We start from the raw sequence: 12,520 nt of genomic DNA, 5'->3' as shown, positions 1-12,520 counted from the left end.
CAACAACAATTTAGTATATATTTATAATATTAAGAAATTTAAGTAAGAGCCTTTTATTTTGACAATTGGCGAAAAAGAAGATTATATTTTAAATTTTGACAAGTATCTTCTCTTCTGTTTGCTTATTATATCATTGTGGTAAGCATGTATACACATCTCATTCCCCAACATGTGTTCTCTGTGATGAGTGTTTATAATGCCCTATTTTATACAAACCTTGATTGATAATTGTTTTAAATAACATGCTTACTGCATTTTCAATACAAAGCCTACTAAAGGATACATTTGTATTGCGGTCTGGTTGAACTCAAGATGGCCTATAACGTACATTGTCAGTTTTCTTTGAGTTGAGTTTTGCACTATTGTGGTAATCTCACCATATATTGGTGGAAAATAATGAATTAAATATAGGAGTATAATAAAACTTTGGGATTGTTTGATACACTGTTTGCATAAAGAGTGGTTTAATACTACTTATTTGTATACTGGGAACAATGTAAGTTTGTAATTTATTGATTTGTCAACATATTTCCCCTGTTACAAACACGGGACCTGTGTCTACAGGGCTTCTGGAGGCTCATCCTGTGTGGAGGATGTGACAGCCATTGTTCAATGGGTGGTGGATTCTCTCATGCATACTGGGCCTGTTCCTCATGTCCATTTAGCTGACACTCTCTCTCCTCGGTTTGAACATGACTAGGATGACTATGAATTTGACTGTTTTCCAACAGTGTTTGCTCTAGGTGCTGCTTTATCTGTGGAAGAAAACCATCAAATTTCCATCTTTTTCTTGATATGATTTCACGGGTATGTTCTTTACTTTCTATTTCTTCTGTGTCATTTAATTCCTTCAATTTTTGGGGATTCATGAAGTATTTTCAAGATTATTTTATCTTCCCTATCTCCTAATATTAGGGTTCGTGCAGACTTGTTTCTTGAACAAATGCAAACCTATACTTACATGCCTCGTTTTCTTTGCCTGCTTTACTTTTTTGCCCTGGCTTACAGCCATTCTTCTTTTCTTTCTCTTGGTTTCCAATCTTTAGAATCTCTTTTACCTGCTTTGGGATTGGACTCCTTAACTTTTGTTTCACTGTCTAATGCCCAGTTCTCCCATGTTTGCCTCTTTCTTATCTCCCTCCTATGTTACCTCTCGTTGCTTACCTTTATTTCTGAAGCACTTAATCATGCTCCAGATGGGTTTTCTCGAGAGGTTTATTCTCTCATTTTTACCACTTGCTCATACTACTACTACTGCTTTATCCCTCTTTAATTGGTTCCTCTGATGTTGGGTTGGGATGCTCTTCTAACTAACGTTTACCCCACTCGTATCTCTGTTGGGCTCGTTTTCTTTGCCTGGATGTCTTTGGGGCTTCCTGACTCTCTGGAGACCCAAACTGAGGCAGTCTGGTATCAGTCCTCGTTGTCTTCCTTGGTTTCTTGTCTTTCTCAACATTGTCCTTATTTTTCAGTCCCTAAGCCTACCCAGTCCATGTCTCCCCTATCGTTTCCAGCTTCCCAATCTTCTTTCTGACATAAAGACTGCCCCTCATTTTTTTGGTGATTATCCTGTCGGGTCTAGCGTGTGATCCAGTCTTTTTCATTTCACTAGCCTTTGATCTCCCATTTCGGCTGACATATAGATTCTTTAGGTCCTCACCAACAACCTATCTCTTCACTTCTCTTCCTCTTCTATTCCTGCTCCCTTTCCTCCTTTTATCTTTTTAACTTTGGTCTTTATTATAAAATTCACGTATGTGAATCCAGAGTTAACAATTCATTAGTTGTATGTACGTGTTCTACAAATATTTTACTTTATTTCATCCGGAACAACTCACTAAATCAACCCAAAAAGTTAAAACTTTTATATTGCAGTAATGCTGTTATTATATTAGAGTTTTTTGATGACGTCTTGTTTGTAAGTGAGGATATTGATGCAGTTACAATGTACAGCTCGGCACACAAAAATAAAATGGAACAAAGTATGAAAAGTCTTGATATTTTCCAGTATCAAGATTTTTGTTTGTTCCGTTTACTGTGGTTTTTTGTTCTCAATCTGCTACATACGCTATTCTGTTATTTTATGATGGAGCTGGACGATTAGTGGAGTTTGCTAATTGATTATTCTCAAATGATACTAATCTTCCTATGTCTGACTTGTTTAGGCCTAGTGGTTAAGGTGGTTCGAATCCCCGTTTAGGCCTAGCATGGCCTGGTGTTTAGGGTGATTCGAATCCCCGTCACCGAACACGCTCGCCCTTTCAGCCGTGGTAAAAAAAAAAAGTGGGTGGTGTTGACTAGATGCCTTTCCCCTAGTCTGTCACTATTAAAGCCTTGAGTAGCTTTTCGCGAGATTCAAAACAAGCCGTGCAAACTTGTTTTGGATCTTTTAAAGTTTTTGAACTGTCCTTCATTTAATACTAGCTGGAGTACCTGTCCGTTGGACGGGTGAAATAAAACTCGGTTGTAACAATGGATAGGAAATTGTGCTTCTATTTTTACTTAACATAATAAACATTAAAAGTGCAATAATATCCCATAATAGTTAAAATACTCCATAACATCTTAAATGGTTTTGTTGCTAAGCGACGATATTTATTGTTGAACATTGCCAAATCTGTTGGCTTACTTGAGTAGTCTGTATGTTCGCATTCCAAATGGCGTTTTAGTTTCGACGGTTTCATTTACTGATTTAATAATATTACATAACAGATAACGCATAATGGCAAGTGAATATCGCTACCAGCAGTGGTGAAACCGAACTTCAAATACTCGTCAGAATATTTCCGGGTTCAAGAATTTTTGGTTTCCTTATCGTCACTATCAAGCTGCACATCACTTGAACTGTTGTTATTTCTCTTCAACCATTTATCCATATTGAAGATGAAAGGGTATTTCATTAAAAATAAATGAGAAAATAACTTGATCTGCACGTCACTGAGGCAGCGACAAATGTTTCTCAACACCCTAAAGAAAACAACCGCCAATCAGTACTCTACTGTACATCCTATTACAATAGACCAAGCTACTCAAACCTCACCCACCCCTGAATCCCAAGACATGTCAACCTAAACCACCACTACCAGGAGGAAAAATGGCACCCAGACCCAGCCGCAAGTCTTCATAGTTACCAACGACGCCTATCAAAATACCAATAACCCGCCTCCCAGCCCTAAGCCACTTTCCACATCATCGTCGTCAATCTCACCGAACGCCTTAGTAATTGACACCTCCCCCGATCTCTACCTACCTGACGAACCTTTCTTTGCCTTCCGCCCACTCACCAACGACACCGAGGACCTCACGCCTTTACCACCTGCCTGGAACAGGAACCTGTTCCACAGTAAAACCATGGCGAACATCATGAGACTCCACAACTCATTCATAAGCTAATCAACCCCCAGCACCAGACTTCACTTTGCCTTCCCTACTTACTTATTCTCGCTAACCGGGCACTGGTAATGGATTGGTCGTTACCAGTGAAAGTGGGTTTTCTCGGGGTACTCCCGTTTCCCCCACATTCAATTCTTGGCATAGGATTTTTAGATTCCCGCCGCCCTGATGGACCATCTGTCCAATATCGGCCGTTTAGTTTACTTTGCTCTTCACTTTTTATTGTTTACCGTTACTCTCACATTTACCATTTTAAATTTACATATCTTGTCTGCATTAATTTCCTGTTTTCTCAAGTTAAGTCCATATTCCTATGCCACGCGTGGGGTGAAGGAGGATTGTTTAATCTTCGAGCACCCTAGATTAGTAATTATTTCTTCGGAAATTATTATTTTCAAATCTAAATGACTGCCAGAAACGAACGAAAAAAAGCCATAGACATACCACGTCAACTAGCGTCTTATCGAGTTCGAGTTCGTGATTGTTGTGCATATTGATAGAATAATGCTTTTGTTTTTATTTTCTGAGGACCAGCATTTTTTGTCAAAGGACCAGTACCGGGCTGCGAACCACACTTTGGGAAACGTTGACAGTTAGATCATTGACATCTTCAGGGACAAATAACTTAAAATTAAGTTACTTCTCTAATCCTAAACTGTTGTACATGAAAATGGATCTCATAAGCACCATCGTACCTAACCGGTAACACGCCGAAAATATGATTAATAGTATTCCATGGGTTTCTCCCTACAAATTTCCACAAGACTACTGTACTGAATTTTTGTTGATGAAAATAAACATTATTTTTCTTGATTTTTTTTAACGCAAGCTGAAGTATATTACTAGACATATCTATTAATGTAAATAATTACCTATATCTCCAAAACGTATCTTCATTTGTTCAATATTTCTCTATTACAGTAATGCTGTATATAAGCAGTAATATCATAACAAAACCTTAGAGAATAATTAGAACAAAAAAGAGACAAGACTAAATATGGACTACATGATCGAAGCCACTGTAAGAATGTTGTTTATCAAGTAACCTGTGACATGTGCTGTTGTACATACGGGATGCATGGGCAGATCATGGGTTTTCTATCTTCTATAGTGATATAGAAATCTTCAAAATTTTGATCATTTAGTTTCTGCACTATCATCGTAGTAACACATGACCCAGAAAGTTTCTAACATTGCTTTGTTCTAGTTACTTCGCTCTTTGTTTTAAAGTGTCCTCTACTCATAAGGATCTTTCAGCATTAGATAAAGTATCCCGTTTGAACAGGTTAGAAATGAAATATCCTTTGCTGGCCTTGACTGAATGTGACAGCCGACTAATTCTGTCAGGGAACAGAAGTCATGAAGTGACGCCGTCCACTGGACAAAGAAAGCGAATTCACATTTTAGATTCCAGCTCGCTTTCTTAGTTCAGTTCTCCATTGTCAACTTAGAGGAAGGACCTGATTTCCTACTGGAAGATCATGGTGTTTAACCTGGAGCATTCAATAATGAGAGAGAGGAGATAGCAAGGCTAAACATCAACTAAAGAAGAAAGGACTGTCTACTCATTGACAGTGGGTACGCCCACTGCTTTTCTTTTTGTTGTCAGAGTAAATATTATATTATTATGTCCAAAACGTGTCTAGCGTCGTTGTCTACACACTAAAGGGAAATCTCAGTCTAATTGTCCCTCTCAGAAAAACCTTCACAAATTTCATGGTCGAACTGTGCCGTTATTGTGGAATAATCCATCAGTCCCATACGTAAATAATACACGTACATAAGTGACACATGCCTAACCATACACGACAGAATATCTGAACACGCACGTCACATCCAGACCTCAATACTTATAAAAAGCCATAGTTTTTAGATTGAAAAATTATAGAATTCATCTTATCCAGGAAAAATTAGCGGGGTTAAAGGTTGGTCTCTAATGTAGGGATGTTGACTGTATTCTTAAATATTAATATATTTGAATTTTATCGAACTCTAATCACTTTCACAATGACTAATATAAATATAATGACATTGGAATATATATGTGTGTTGAAATAACAGGAGAGAAAAATACAGATGTTTGGAAACATACTTATAGATACAAGTACAATGATGTACATAATATATACGTAATGAACCCTCTTCTAAGCCCTAAGGTTTTAATAGTTCACTTGTTGACTTACACCTACTGTTTATTTACTCTCATATTATGTAGTCCCTTCCTGAAAGACATTTCAAGATAAAGATTCAGTGATCAACACTCCCAATAAAATCATAAATTATGGGTAGCACAAGTTTTTGGCATCTTTCAGGTGTTTACACTAAACTAACTACAACGTAACAGCAAGTTTGTACTGTTAATAAATCATAGTTTTTTATTATTTTATTGGAAGTGTTGTTCACTGAATCGTCATCTTGAATTATTTTCTTATCGTTGTTGATTCGATTCGTTTGAAGTAATTTCAAGTATGTTTGATATTATATTTAAGGTAATTTGAACCATTTAGACACGTGTATTAATGTTCGGTTAACTGATGACAATTTAATTTCAACTGATTTATTGAACTTGCAGGTTATCACGAGCCCTCCAAGTGGCACAGCGGTATGTCTGTGAATTTATAGTGCTAGAAACCGAGTTTCGATACCCTTGGTGGGCAGAGCACAGATAGCCCTTTTTGTAGCTTTGGGCTTAATAACAGACAACAATAGCTTCTCACGAAGTTGTAATAGCGAAACACCGAGATGTAGATCGTTATTTTACTTACGTTAAAATAACTGTTACTTCTTGATATTGGTTATAAATTAGAAAAATACTTAATATAACAGTGACTAGTTGGTACAGGATTGGGCGCCAGCTCCGTGGGTGCTTGAGTACCCTGAAGCTGTGCAAAAAATACACCCAGCATCTTCACTGACTTGGAAAAGTTAACGCTAATGGGTACAGGAGTTAACATAGGAAACATGCGCCTACTTCTTGGGATCACTACTATATGGAACCAATCAATCCCGTGGTGGTGAGAAAATATTGTTACGCCTCCGGTCGTTAGTTAATTTTCCATAAAAATTCTTTCCGAAGAAACTTTACCGATATAAGTCCTTTCTTAAATAAAACTGGTTTATTCTTTCTAAATACAACTTTGCAATACACTTAATTTCCACAGTCGCGCTATAACAAACGCTATAATTCACAACGAACGTCTCACGTGCTCGACTCAACTGTCAATTACGCATTACCTTGTTGTCGTCACTTCTTGGCCGTCTTATATAAAAGAATACCGTACATCTAGTAACCTCCCGAGGATTCACGAAGCTTCGAGAATATGACGTGTTATTAGGGTCACGTGACCTCCGCTGTCGTAACAATATAAACATCTACCATCTATGATGAAGCATGTGAATACTTCAGGTGTTTCTTCACTGTACAAATGGACAGAAAACTTAAAAGCACGTGCTACTTTTACTTGTTAAAAGCAGAGTAGAATAAGATTCTCATTGATGTAAAATCAGTCATTATTTTGTACACAACAATATTCTAGTGCGAAGTAAGCCCACAATTTATTATTTTGAGTCAGAAAATGCCAATTCCACACATGTCTATTACATATTTATTTGTCATTATTGCACATTAAGCATTATATATATATATAAATTATGTGTTTATGATAACGATGCCAGGTAAAATTAGGGTAGGCAAGTATGATTTTTTTTCAATTCTTTTATTATACTATTATCAAAGCAGTGAATATTTTTTCATGCGTTCTATTAGATTAAGTTACTTTCACCTTCTTACAGCATATTTACTTCCCATAAGGCCCTTGTTTCTAATACACAGCTGCCACAATAGACTTTCTATTGAAATACACTAGAGAAATCGTAATTGTGATTGATGTATATGTACTATGCCAAATTCATTATTTTAATAGTTCTTTATAGAATTATCGTTCATTAAAATACACAGGCACAGTGGTATGTCTGCTAAAATCCGGGTTTCGATACCCGTGGTGGGCAGAGCACAAATAGCCCATTGTGTAGCTTTGTGCTTAATTACAAATAAACAATTAAAATACACCTTATAAATTACGTGTTTTTGATACAAAGTACCGAACTTTTAATAAAACAGTAATTTTCAAATCAACTTTCCTAAACTGGTAATATAAAGATTGTAAGCAATCGGAGCATTGCTCAGGATTTTTTGTCCCGAGCTATTTTCCAATTGTTTGTTGTTTCTCTGTGCAAAGCGAAACAATGAGCTATCTGCACTCTGACCACCCCGGGGAATTGGACCCCAGATTTTTTACGTTAAACGCCGTAGACTTACCGCTGACCTACCAGGATATGTTTATTTGTCGTTGAGCGCAAAGTTACACAATGTACTATTTGTGCTACGCTCACCAAGGGTATCGTAACCCTATTTTCAGCATCGTAAGCCCAGAAACTTACCGTTGACCCACTGGGGAAGGGGGTGGGACGTTCCGATTGTTTTATTAAACATCTAAACTGCTTCTTTTTTTTCAATTGTATAATTATATAATTTTCCAAACAAACTTTCCGTAAGCAACAAATTTTAATAAGTTAATATCCGTAAAATAAAATGAGCCCCAAATTTCTAAACTCGCCATTGTGGGATATTCAAGTAAACTGAATTAACTATAGAGCTACAGTGGATAGGTCTGCTTAATAACTGTAGATTTGATCAAGATATCGATTACAAAGTAATACCAGACCTCTTACTTAGTTGAGTCGATGTTAAACAGAATAATAAGTATAAAACAAAATTAACAGTCTATTTTTTTAATGTGAAACACAAACATAGTGTGTGTACTTACAGTTTACTTGTGTCAGACCACTGCGTATACTACATGTTCTCACGTTAAGGTCATCTACCAAACTGCCAAAGCCAAGGTTTCTCAGATTCAAACAAACCTTGTATTTGGGCAGCACAACGTGTATTATCACGTGAATGGTCATTCTCATTACACATAGGTAAAGCTGTAACCTCTAGATATACCTGAGCAACCGTTGAAGAACAATCTTTGGATATTTCTACACAAGGTCGCAGTGTTCTCCATGGGATGTAACAGGTAGTACCTACTAAGAGTATAGCAAAGATAACTTGAAACACGATCAACTTAAGTTTTCCCTACAACGTGTTATGTGACACCTGTACGTATTAAGAACAAATAACAAATTCAGAATGTATACTATAATATCACAAGAAGATAGAAACAAGTGATATATTGATATATCACACCACAACAACATGTTATTTCTAAGTATTGCACCATCTTCACAATACCATGTGAATTTCACAAGTTTTTGTTTTAAAAACGACACAACTGAATTCTTCCACAAACTAGATCGATAATTATGTGCACTTGCATAGAAACTAATTAACTATTTTGTAAGAATTTTTAAATGAACAGGAAAATACTCCCTGGTCATAATGTGATCTTATGTCAGACTGCCTGAAAGAAGACAAAGCTGTAGGCTTCTTAAATCCACGATTCCTTAGTATGCAATACTTGCATTTATCCAGCAAAACACTTGTCAGCCACGTGACTGGTCATTTTCATTACAGCATAGGTGGAGCCATGACCTCTATACATCACCTAAACAACCACTGAAGAACACTGCTGTTGACATTCTTACACAACCCGATTTATGAATCAATGTTTTCCACGGGCAGTAAAAGATATTATTACCTTTAAAAACAACAAAGATAACCTAAAAAAATTCTCCGGCCAGCGTGAAACATGCGAATATAGGAACAAAGAATGAATTCTGAATAAATACAGGGTGGTTCAAAATTATCTCTCCTACAAGAAGATAAACACCTGTGGCATATTCAAACACCACACTTCCCTGTTTTGCCTATTCACGCTTATCCTCAAGCCAACAATTAACTTTAAAATCAATAAACTTTGAAATGTTGTTGTTCGAGGATTACATTAACTCTTTCTTAGTTCTAAAAACTTACACATAACACAGAAATAAAAATCCTTTATCAAAGAAAAATAAACGTAAACAAAGAGAATGGTATGTGAATACAAAAATAAACCCTTCAACAATGATTACACAGAATACACTTTAACAACGAAATTACACAATTTACAAGAACCCTTTAACAAAGAATAATCGTTACCTCAGCATTAAACATTCTCTAATACAGGTAACTTACAAGTTAACAGACTACAAAAAGTTTTACCATACACAACCAAGGCATCAACATAATACCAAACACCAAAATAAAATAACTTTTTATAAGGAGAAAATTTACGATATTGATACATCAAACATTTCACGAGACATTCAGTTAGAAAACGAAATGAATATAAAAATGAAAAAGTATTTATGTACACATCAGCACTTGAAACAAATATTCTAGCGAACCATGGCAAAACAAACAATACTATTTGATAATAATTACAATACAAGATAATATGAACATACAAGATTTAACATTCTAACAATTATAACACAAAAATATTCTAAAATACACAATGGAAACCCTTTAATTAAGGAACAACCAGGAAATACTCTCCAAATAAAACTTATTCATACATATTTGTATATGCTTAGTCAGATATTGTAAACTTCGAGTGAAAACAGAAAATGATACTAATATATATAGAAATCAAGAAGAAAGATATTATGCAGAGATACCTATTATAATATATACAACCATTACGTAAATAAATATACAAAATATATACTTACACCAGCATCCAGCATAAGGTACAACTCTCCTTACCTTTATTTAAACCCTGACAGTAGTTGTGGATTTGTGATTGGCCACTGCCACGTCCTCAATTACTGCTTTGGTCTGAATCATGGCTCTGCTTCATCTAATTTAGAGTTATCAACAGTTGATAGGATTCAACTGGGAAGGTGAAATGGAGCAGCATCAGAGTTGTCCTCTTCCAAGTTGTACAATGCCCAGGCTTTCATCTATTTGGCAGCCATTTCTTGGCAATGCTGCTTTAGAATTTGAATTTTCATCTACGAGAAAGCTGGGCTGACCATTGAACTCTTCAGTACTACCAGTCCAATGAACTACCCCACCCACCACCCTACCTCAAGGTGGTGGCCAGGCCCAACTTGAGTTCCATTCGTTTTGCGAAGTATTTGCTATAGCATTGATCCTTTCCTACTGTATGTCCTGGACTGCTGAGCCATTAGACAGTACTGATAACCTTGCTTACTTTGCTCCTTGCTGCAATGCAGGTGCTATTTGATGGCAGGTATCTATCGAGTCATCAGTTGGAACCAATGGCCCTGACATATTTGCTGCACAACAAAGTATGGATAGTTCATCCAGTTCATTTGGTGGCATTATCGGCATTGATTGCGAAATGTACTCCGTGAAAGGACCTACATAGCCTAAGCTATTCATTGGAACAAATATGGTTGCATAGCAGTGCCAGATGTGTGGGTGGCTGTGGGCTTTTCCTCCCTAACAACCAGCTCAAAGTTATTCATTCATACTAGCTATGATGAAGACTGGCTTTGGTAAGCCTTGGCACAGAGCTCCACCCATTTGTATGAGACTTAGATTGTTGAAGCTATACATAAAAGAACTCTGAATTTACAAAGTGCGCCATTACGAAATTTGAAAAGTAATAAACTTTATAAGTTTGTTGAACACTAAAAATCGGAATTCTTAATAAAATATTTATACTAAAGATTTGTCTATGAATTTATCAATAGTTTACTGGGTTAATCTGACTATTCTGAGTGAAAGGTGATTTTCATGCTAAGAATGAAAATACTTCTTTTACTTTTACAATTTTCATTTTGAATGTGCATAACATCTAGAATCACCTAAATGAATATCAAAAGATTTTCGGTAAAATTTTATATTTTATCTCTTGATTTCTCCATCCTAACGTTAACAATAACTGTAGTCAAATCAATATAAGTTGAAATTGGGTGTCAGGCAACCAATCTGGAAGTGCCAAATCAGACAAAACCTATATAAGTATAGGAAGTGATACAATTTTACAGTTTCAAATTTGTGGTGAACACGATGGCATCTGGGAAGGAAATTGCACCTGATAAGCATATAATTAAGAAATCAAAGTTTTAGCTAAAGAAGGCTACTGCTATAAACAGATTGTAGCTCTATTTCATGTTTTACCCAGTACTATATGCAAGATCTTGTTTGTAAAACTTTTACTGTTGACAATAGAAGTGGTCAAGGAAGTAAACCCAAACTATACAAAAGTGGTGTAAAATTTCTCAGAGTAAATTCTGCGTGTGATAGGCGAACATCCAGTAGAGATCTTGGTAATGACCTTGCTGCGGATACTGATGTTAACATTTCTTCAAGAACATACATATTAACCCAAAATGATCTCAATGAGACGTTTTCCTGTCAACTGGCTTACTCTAGAAACCTGGTATGAGTGATGAGAATTGAATGTTCTATACTAACAGAAGACGTTGGACTTACACATTCTTTTACAACATATCAAGATCTGCAACTTTTACATATTGTCTACTAATGAATAACATTACTGCTGTTGATCTGTTTCACACAATGTGCGAAGTTGCAGCAATATATCCCTGCAAACAAAGTAAATATTGTCTGCTAGATAATAACAGTGAAAGAAAGGTAATTAGAACGAAAGTCATATAATGTTTTTTTTTACCATGTATTCATGCCGCAATTATATAGATTCAAACTAAAGGAAAAATTTTAAAAATTCCTATATTAATAAAAAACTACAGAAAGCGCATGACTTGCCGGCATATCACACCATATGAGTATTGTTTCTTTGTTGTTGTTTTTATCCTCGAAGTACTCGCACAGAAAGTACCAATTTTTAACATACACATCATGGTCACAAGTAAATAGACACCACCTTTTCAGAGAAAATTAAAATTTTCAGTCATATTCACATGAATTGATATATTAATAATTTAATTAATATCTAGTAGATCTTTCTTTCGCTTCGTTGAATTCGTTGATCCTTTGGGGCATCGTGAGAATCATCTCGTCAATTTTAGATTGTGCGATTTTCGCCCACTCTTCCTTCAAAACTTGGAGTAGATCGCTCTTCGAAGTTGGTTTTTTGGTTGTTTCTTGACTTGCCGGTCGAGTATGACCCAGAGGTTTTCGATGGGA

Source organism: Limulus polyphemus, unplaced genomic scaffold, assembly GCF_000517525.1.
Source record: "Limulus polyphemus unplaced genomic scaffold, Limulus_polyphemus-2.1.2 Scaffold5595, whole genome shotgun sequence".
NCBI lineage: Eukaryota > Metazoa > Arthropoda > Merostomata > Xiphosura > Limulidae > Limulus > Limulus polyphemus.
Note: the sequence above shows the minus strand (reverse complement) of the source record.